The sequence below is a fragment of the Panthera leo genome, chromosome A3 (genome assembly GCF_018350215.1).
Source record: "Panthera leo isolate Ple1 chromosome A3, P.leo_Ple1_pat1.1, whole genome shotgun sequence".
NCBI lineage: Eukaryota > Metazoa > Chordata > Mammalia > Carnivora > Felidae > Panthera > Panthera leo.
The window spans coordinates 136,796,950-136,807,005 of record NC_056681.1 but is presented as its reverse complement, the minus strand read 5'-3'; the positions used below and the strand labels follow the sequence as shown (position 1 = coordinate 136,807,005).

Sequence of the window (10,056 nt, the reverse complement as noted above, 5' to 3'; positions counted from 1 at the left end):
TATAGGCAACTTTGGGCTAGTCTGTAATCAAGCTGGTGCCTTAAATGGTGCACGAGATTTTTTTACCAAAACAGTCTCCCGTCTGACAGTTCTTAATAAGGTAAAATATATTCCTTTGGCCACAGGTTTTGTTCAGTGATATTTTTTTTCCACAATTGACAAAAATAAAACTTATTTTCGAGACCCTCTTGGAGACTTTTGCATTCAGTATGTAACCCAGAATGTGGAGGTCTTGAAAAACCTTGCCGGGGCATCCGGGTGGCTCAGTTGGTTGAGCGTCAGACTCTTGATTTCACCTCAGGTCATGATCCCAGGTTGTGGGATCGAGTCCCGCGTCAGGCTCCGCGTTGAGCATGGAGTGTGCTTGGGATTCTCTCTCTAGTGACCTCCACCCCTCTCCCTCGCTCTCGTGTTCTCTCCAATAACGATAACAATAACAATAACAATGATAACAGGGTGGACAATTAGTACTTATTTGTAAGGTCCTACAGGTTATGAGAGTTAGGAATCGCTCACAGCCTGAAAGAGACTTTGTCAGTGATGTTCCTACATGAAATATTTCAGATGCTACCTGATGTCGTCACACCAATGACAACTGCTTCTACCCGTCTGCGTTTCCGGTTCACGTCCTGGCCCTTGAGCCCCGGCAGAAGTGTGGGGAGCTGAGACTGTTAACTGCCTCCGGGGTCGCACCTGCCCAGACAGGAATGGATGAGGGCACACAGGCTCTGCCACTTACTCAACCGAAATTTCTGGGCAACTCTCCCGATGTCTGTAGGTCTCGGTTTTTCCCATCCTTAAATGTGGGAAGAGGAAGAGGGGCAGGTATGTGATGCAAAGGTCGATTGCCCCCCGTGACGCAATGCAAAGCCATGGAGATTCCACGCAGGAGGGAAATGCAAAATTGCTTACATTGCAATCGAATTGGAACACCGGTGCTGAGAAAATATTCTGCTTTTCTGTCTTAATACTTTCAAGACATCAGACACGTTACTTAATATTCCCCATCATCCAGAGCACAATGAATAATTATAAATTCCACGTGTCTCAGCAGGGCCTGGAATAGAAACAGAGCTCAAAAATGTCAGGTCCCTCCCTATCACTTTTGTTTCCCCTTTTATGTCAAATATTTGTCATGTTTTGTAAACTTTTAGATGTAATTCTTACATCTCCACCCCACAAATGCATACAGGGCCATAGTATACATTTTTCATGCTTTCCCGACAGTGTCTGCACATAATAGGTGTTCAACAAATTAATAAATACTAAATAACCTGCTTCATCTCTACTCAGTTATCACCATCTCCAGCTACAAGCATCGTCTACTTTGGGGCTCATGCTGGGCCGACTCCTGATCACCAGCACCTGCGCAGCCCCCAGGACTCGCTCCGGGCTGAGCTTTCTCTGACCACTGCCTCTGTCCATCCAGATGTCAACCCAAGATGGCTGCCTCTGTCCGTCCGGATGTCAACCCAAGATGGAACCCGGGGAAGGGCCCCACCCTCCAGTCTCCCGTGTTTCCCTCCCGGTTAGCCTTCCTTTCCCCACCCTCACCTACAGCTTTGTAGCTTTGCTCTGACAGATACTCCCGTGTCCCCCTCCCCACCCCTACCCTCCCGGCCCTCTGGGTGGACACCCCTCTCTTCCCCCACCCCTACTCCCTCCCCCCCCCCCCCAATCTGGCTCACCTGGCAGCCATGGCCAGCAGCGACTTTACCCCAAGGAGCCCACCAGAGGTCTGGGAAATTCTTTTCCATTCCTTAACAAATACACTTTCTGAATCTTCGGTGTAATCCTATCACGACTTTGCCAGATGTCATCAGCTGAAGACCTCATCTCATACCTTTTTTGGGGAAAATAGAAGCAATCAGAAGTTTATTTCTTCTTATGAGTGTCTCAAAACCCACAACCCTCCTTGCATCCCGACCCAAATACGCTCTCCTGTGTGGGTACGAAGGAGGGTGGTTCTCTCTAGTCTTCTAAAAACACGTTATCATTGTTTATAACGATGATTCAGAATTATTGCTTTTCGGATGAAGAATTTGAAGATCTGATAATGTAGCCAAGGTTGTAGAGCTGACCATTTGCATTCTAGATTTCGTATTCAAGATTAGAAACAGAAACTCCATTATCCCGAAATGTATCACACAGTCTCCTGACCCCTAGGGCTGGTGTTCTTATGTTGCAATTTGGATACGATTTTAGATTAATGAATGCCTGTTCAATTTTACCATAAGGTACAATTGCTTGTGGTTCTTAGCTTAGAATCCAACAGTCAGCGAATTGCAACCCACGAGTCAAACCTGGCCCACCACTTGTTCTAGGAAATAAAGTTTTATTGGCACACAGCCACCTGCACACTCATTCATTCATGTATTGTCTATGCTGTTTTGGTGCTGCTGTGGCAGAATTGAGTCGTTGCGATGGAGGCCCACAAAACCTTAAATACTTACTTTTGACTCTTTATGGAAAAAAGTTGGCTGGCTCCTAGTCGTCTCATATGACTCTATTTCTTGTAACACAGAAATGGGGTACTGCGAAATAATAGCAAACTTACAGAAGTCTGGGGGTCAGGTTATGCCCTTTCGTCAAGTGCAAATGTTTTAGGCCTTCCTACTGCTCCCAATTTCCACTCCTACTTTTGTGTACAACCTCATTATAGGGCAGTGCTGGCTCGTTCATGTGCCTTCAGGGCAATTTCTCAATGAACACAGATGCGGCAACGCTATTCCTGTGGCTTTCCAAGTCAGAAAAATATTGACCACTGTAAATATATTGACAGGGGCAGGGGTAAGACATTGACATCAAGAACTTAAACTGGGCATGATTTCAGTCTTGAAAGAGAATTTAACCAGGAGTTCCTTCATTTAAAACCTTTAATCCTCTATACTTACTGAATCTTCCAGTCTTCCACAGGGAAAGATGAATAAAACATGGCCGGAAGCTCCATTTCCTAAACCCAAGCAGCTGTTTTGGTCACGTTAGAAAAGAAACACGGAGGGGCGCTTGGATGGCTCAGTTGGGTAAGCCTCTGACTTTTTTTTTTTTTTTTAATGTTCATTTATTTTTGAGAGAAAGAGACAGAGCATGAGAAAGGAAGGGACACAGAGAGAGGGAGACACAGAATCCTAAGCAGGGTCCAGAATCCGAAGCTGAGCTGTCAGCACAGAGCCAGAAGCAGGGCTCAAACCCATGAGCCATGAGACCATGACCTGAGCTGAAGTCATATGCTTACCTGACTGAGCCACCCAGGTGTGCCCTCTGACTCCTGATTTTGACTCAGGTCATGATCACACAGTTTGTGACATCAATACCTACACCAGGCTCTGTGCAGACAGTGTGCAGCCTGCTTGGAATTCTCTGTCTCCCTCTCTGTCTGCCCCTCCCCAGAGTGCACTCTCTCTGGCTCTCTCTCAAAATAAATAAATAAATAAGCATTAAAAAAAAAACAAGAAAAAAAAAACAAGAGAGAGAGAGAGGGAGAGTCAGAATTAATGTGGCCTCCAGATTGCATTTATAATCGAAGGAGAGGGATCAGCATCATAGTTTATTTATGACAGGTTATTTATGAAGAACTTTATTCAGTAATTTTTTTTTGGTTTGTTCGGATGCCCTGTATGTTTCTCTTATTTCATTTCTGTCCCTCAACTCCTTTAAGGAACTAGAAATAAATGAGCAAATTGACAAAGATGTGTTGTAAGGTTTGTTTTTAGACCCTGTTCATATCCTTCCATCACACAGCCAAGTAGATGTTCCCCAGGTGAAGAAAGACCACGCTCAGGGGGGCTGCCTCAGAATCTCCCCGAAGGTAAGAGCTTTATTCCTCATGCCCATGTTTCAAACATTGTGGTGAGCATAACACGAACAAGCACCTTCTCCCTCACCTGTCTTTACCAGAATGATATTTTGTCTCAAGAGGAAGGGGAGAGCGGGGGTGTGTTTCCTCCTGCTCTGTATGATGGACCTGTGCTGCTTCCAACAATAGAAGTCACCCTCAAACTGGCAGAAACCCATGCGTCTGCATCTGTTGTGAGGCCCACTTGCAATATACAGTTTCCAGAAATCAGCTTTAATTGTGGGCCTCCAGCGAATAGAGTCAATTTCCATGACTGTAGGGCCTCTCAGGCAATATAATAAAATAAGTCATCAACAGGCTTGACATTCTCCTCTAACAATTAACTCCAAATTACATATTGTAATAGTAAAACGGCATGGTGGAAGGAGAAAGCTCTCTAGTGAAAAGGTACGTGCTTAAGTTCTATTGTTAATATTTAGTGGATGTGCTACATTGGGCAAATCACTTCGCGTCTCTGAAACGCACTTTAAATTTTTTTTTTTTTTTTTACCACCGAAATGATAATAACCCATAAAACTTGGTGTGGGATGCAGACAGGAGATCCAAAGTGCAATGTGAAATAGAAAACCATATTGCGTTAAATCGAGCAAGGAATAAATGGACTTTATTATGAGAATTATATATGTTTATGTTTAAAAACATCACACCCAGCCGTACAATAGATCATACAGCACAAAAAGGGTATGTGCTTAAAACGGGGTGACCATGGGCATCAACACCTTTCCAGAGACTTTTCTCTTCCAAAGGTAACCTTTTGTCAGAGACATGATTTGCCAGATGTTGGCATGCTTTGATTAATGTAACCTAGGTAGGGCATGATTTATAAAATGCATTTTATAAAATGCATTTGTTGTTAATAAAATCCTTCCCAAATGAAAGACATTAAAATTTGTGTACTTTTTTCAGTTAAAAAAAAAAAGGAACTCAATAGGACTATATTAATGATTTGGTTTCTCATGATTCTGTAAACAGTTATTAAATAGTTAATAAGTCAACAAGTACAGTTAATAAGTCAACAAGTACAGTCAACAAGTACAGTTGAGTGTGGTAGGCGGTCCCCCAAAGATACAAAGGGGGATTAAGACAGCAGCTAGAATTAAGTTTGCTAATCTCCAGACCTTAAAATAGGGAGATTATCCTGGATTATCCCAGTGGGTCTATTGTAATCATAAGGGTCTTTACGTGAGAACAGTCAGTGCCAAGTGACGTGATGTGGAGAAAGATTCAATTGGCCATGTGGGGCTTTGAGGACGGAAGCAGGCCATGAGCCAAGGAATGCAGGTGGCCAATAGAGTCTGGAAAAGGCAAGAGAGTGGATTGTTCCTGCAGCCTCCAGAAAGCGATGCATCCAATCAGCAGCTTGGTTTTAGCGCAGTGAACTCCATGCCAGATTTCTGATCTACTGTAAGACAATGTTTCTTTGCTTTTTCCAGCAGCCAGGGGCATAGAATAGGCTGAGTTACATGAATCTTGCCTTTAAAATTAAGTACCTGCATACCATGCAACTCTTAGAAAGGTGACACCACAAACAAATGCAATAGTTAAAATCAACTGCACTTGTGTGAAAAGTCCCCCAAAGTCTACGTAGCCTTCACAACAATTTTATGTCTTGACTTCTTTGATAGGATATTTTTTTTGTTAATTTGAGAGACAGGGATAGAGTGACAGCAGGGAAGAGGGGCAGAGGGGAAGAGAGAGAGAGAGAGAGAGAGAGAGAGAGAGAGAGAGAGAGAATCCCAAGTAGGCTCCATGCCCAGTGTGGAGTCTGACCTGAGCTGAAGTCACGAGTCAGATGCTTAATTGACTGAGCCACCCAGGTGCCCCAATATGGCACTTTTTATATTCTCCCACCTCTGATTAATTTTTCCCTCATATCCCCTGTTTTTTTTTTCCTGGCCCCTTAACTGGAAATATCACCAATCTACCTCTCAGCTCTGTGCCTACTCCTTTCACTGGTGTCTCTTCCACCCTCGAGGCCTGTACAACCCCTTCCATCTTGACGGACTCAACCATCGACCTCCAGCCCTGCTAATGTGCTCAGGTTGAATCCCAACCTTTCCAAGCTCTTCCCCATCCCACCCAGTCTACTTTGTGTGTCTCTGGAAGCAAAAATTCAACATGCCCTAAATCAAAACCTCAACCTCTCCTCTCCCTGTGTCTTTGTTCTCCGATATCTCCTGGAGCAACACCTTGATCTTCTAAATTATTGCCCCAAATATCAGTGTTTTACAATCTGCCCTTTGACACTTCATCGGCCACTAAATCACACCCTTGCAAATTCTCCAGCGACACTCATTTATTTCCTGTTATAAGATTCCACCAGCAGAGCTTTGTTTCAGCTCGTCTTCCCACCTTCTGTTGCTTCTTATCCCATCAGCACTATTCTAAGTCCATTATAATTAGGAAAGCATTACTCTTTAGTTTCCAAGTCTTCATGGATTGCCCATCGCCTTCCAGATAAAAAGCCCGCTGCTCACAGTCACATCCCCATTTCTATCATTTTGAGCTAGTGTTTCTTTCCATATTTGTCTCCAGTTACTTCCTGGTACATCAGAGATTCCCAAATATTTTTGTCTTAGGACTCATCCATACTCTTAAAAACTGTTGACAGATCAAAAATCTTTTATGTGTGTTATATTTATAGATAGAAATTAAATATAAAAATTTTAAATTACTTGTTTGTTAATTCATGTAAAGCAACCCTGTGTTCATTATATATGAACATAAACTTTCTCATAAAAAATGATTAGAAGAAGAAGAAGGAGAAGGAGAAAAAGAAGAAGAAGGAGGAAGAGGAGGAGAAGGAGGAGGAGGAGGAGGAGGAGGAGAGAAGGAACAGTGACATTGCTTTCCATTTTGGCAAATCTCTTTAACATCTGGCTGCATAATTAAAAGCTGGATAGTCATATACGCTATTGATTCAATTCGTTGTCATATGTTAATTTGTTTAAAATACAGAAAATTCAGTTTCACACAAATATGTAGTTGGAAAAGGGAGAGCTATTTTAATAGCTTTTCAGATGTTTGTGAATAGTCTACTCAGATGCAAACCAGAATTTACTTTTCTGTTTATTTACAATGCAGAATCCAAAACATATCAATTAATGTTTTGTAATATGTTACCTTAAATTCTCTTGGTCTATTTTGCACTTAAATTTTTTTTCTTAATATTTATTTATTTTTGAGAGAGAGAGAAAAAGTGTGAGTTGGGGAGGGGCAGAGAGAGAAGGAGACACAGAATCCGAAGCCGGCTCCAGGCTCCGAGCTGTCTGCACAGAGCATGACGTGGGGCTCGAACTCACAAACCGCGAGATCGTGACCTGAGCCAAAGTCGGGCGTTTAACCGACTGAGCCACCTAGGTGCCCCTGGTCTGTTTTGCACCTTGAGTGGGTCATTTATTGATCTTGATTTTGTAACATCATTCATCGGTTATTTGGAAAATACTGGTCCACTGAGTTAGGCTCCCAAATGTTGACATGCTTCATTAAATAGCATCTAGACACCACATTCATCGTAAGAGCCTCGAAGCATTGGGAAGCCGTCAGGGTCATGATGGCAAACATAAATTTTCCAAAATACTAAATCCCTCCTGCATGTGGGGTAGCGATGAACGCCGTGATGTCCCATATGCTTCAGAGCTGGTGCTTCGACTCACGGGAAGGCATCAACATTGTAGCCCTTGTACCATCAGTGTGAATGTCAGTGAAGGTAAAATGGTGAACAGTGTCTTAGTGTTATGCTGCAAACAGTTTTGACCGTGTGGTCCCCCTGAAAGAAGCTTGGGGAGCCTCGGGGGTCCACAGACCACACTTTGTGGCTTCCGCTCTGTAGTCTAAGTTAGGGCCTTGCAAATAATTTTAATTATTTTCACACACAACCATGTGAAGACTCAACATTATGAAATGTAAAGGAATTGCTTCTGTTCCAATGGGAGCTGGAGATACAGAGATTCATCTCCTTATCTCTTCTTTCCCTTCCCTCTTTCCTGCTGTGACCCCATTATGACCTCAGAGGTAGCCATCTTGGCAACCAGAGTATTCATTAGTACCCTCTGTGCCATTGTTTGCTCATTGCCCTCGGGGGAAACACCCGAGCCCCAAAACAGAATGGTTCTCATACCCGCTCTGGTTTGGACCGTAATCTATGACTGGGCCTTGACCCCTCCTTCCGCAGTCAAGTCTCCTCCGGGACAGGACGTGCCTTCCACACGCTGCCCTCCAGAAAACACAGCGATGGTAAATAGTTGTTGAGTTTCACGGCAGTTTTCCCTAGAAGAAAATCAGTTTCCTGGGGTGTTCAATTCTTTTCAAGTTGCTGGCGCGTTCAGCTCAAGTACTACGTATCTTCTCATCTGGACAGCCTTTCCCTCATTTGGCTCTCGGAAAAGCTTCTTGCCGGAAGCTGATTTTTCTTAGAAAGAGTTTCAGAGCAGAATCATCCCTGCTTTAAAAGTTATAATTGGATGAGGGGCGCCTGGGTGGCGCAGTCGGTTGAGCGTCCGACTTCAGCCAGGTCACGATCTCGCGGTCCGTGAGTTCGAGCCCCGCGTCAGGCTCTGGGCTGATGGCTCGGAGCCTGGAGCCTGTTTCCGATTCTGTGTCTCCCTCTCTCTCTGCCCCTCCCCCGTTCATGCTCTGTCTCTCTCTGTCCCAAAAATAAATAAAAAACGTTGAAAAAAAAAAAATTAAAAAAAAAAAAAATAAAAGTTATAATTGGATGAAATTATGGAAGTGTTGCAGCGACCCTAATTATAATCTAACACTCCACCATTTCTTCTCGCCCTGAGGCTCGGTGGTCAAGCACATTTCTCTGGGGGATCTTCAGCAGAGCTCCTGTGATGGCTTCCTGAGAATTTTCAGAGTGTTCTCCTCATTGCTTTCGGGCCATGTCACACGTGTGATCACTCTTCCTGTCTTTGAGTCGTTACAAATTTATGGACACTTGCTGGTGACCTCGTCTACAAGGCTGGGTGCTTAGAATATGTAAGAGGCTCCCTGCCAGCTCAAGTCAACCATTATGCCATCATTTTCAGAAGGCCTGTGTGACTGTCGATGTGTAAATAACAGTCAGTAGAACCACTCCAGCGTGGCTTAATTTGTTCCATTTCTAAGGATTCAGAAACTACTCATTTATGTGAAAAATGGAAGCCTTTAACTGTTTCAGGGGTAACGGTTGTGTCTGGAAGGGTAAGCGTGTGGCAGGCAAGAAGACGTTATGGTTTAGGAGCCCGAGACTGGGGGAACCACCCCAGTTGTTGTGGGGAAGATGTAGAATGCAAGGGGCTACCCTGCTTCACCAGTCCTAAGGGTACTTCTGTAAGGAAACGGTGGGCGGAAGACAGCACTGGAATCAAGAGTAAAAATGCAAGTTGCCGTAAAGCGACTGCCTTGAAATCAATTTTCCTTTCTCTTGGTCTCCTACTAATCCACAGAATTGGACATTTGGCACCAAAATGTGAAACAGAAGCTTACCCTCCCTGATGCACAAATAATGACAAGTTTAACACACAAATTTTGAATAGAGGGAGGATTTAAAAAATTCCTAAACATTATATGAACAACATGTTGTGTATATGGAACATAAGCAGTCATGGGAATGTTTCCTGGCTTCGGAATTTCATCTGCTGGTATTTCAGAGTCTTGCAAATTCTTTCGCACATGTCAACCTATGTCTCACTCCGCCCCTGTGAGGCAGATATTGTTTGCATTTCAGTTGAGTTATAAGTTTCATCATCAGGTTCCCATAGCGCGTCAAGCAAGGGTGACGTGGGTTGTCATTCTGGAGTTGGACAGTTGAGGACCTGCGTGGTGGCTGCAGAAGATTATCAGAGGCCAGACGTCTTTCTTTTCCTGACATCACTTGCGTCTATCGTCGAGTCATCACAAGACCATTCCAGGTCTAGACACGGATCTTAGTTTCTGGCAGGAAAAATGGGGGAAAGGAAGGAAGAACAAGACAGTTGACTTTCTGCAGCCCATGCTGCAGGGCATTTTCCGGAACTGATGCTAATGCTTGGTTCTGACAACATGCACTTGACCCCACGTATTTGTGGGGGAGAATGAACACTGCATTACTTTGCCGTGTGCTTTGCATTCTGAGGAAAAGCAGGGGCTCTCTTCCTACGAAAGAACAGCTACCGGAAGTCACTCTGCACTAGTCATTCTGTGACGGAAGCGGGAGTGAGAAGCCACATCCTTTT

General features: G+C 43.9%; 1 long non-coding RNA gene across 1 annotated transcript; it reads right to left on the bottom strand.

Annotated features, from left to right (window-relative positions):
* Positions 1–525: 525 nt before the first annotated feature.
* Positions 526–8,046, bottom strand: LOC122215179. Its single transcript, XR_006200291.1, has 3 exons — positions 7,977–8,046; positions 1,689–1,843; positions 526–1,057 (listed from the first exon to the last, which is right to left on the bottom strand). It is a non-coding gene; the product is annotated as an uncharacterized LOC122215179 (long non-coding RNA).
* Positions 8,047–10,056: the final 2,010 nt, after the last annotated feature.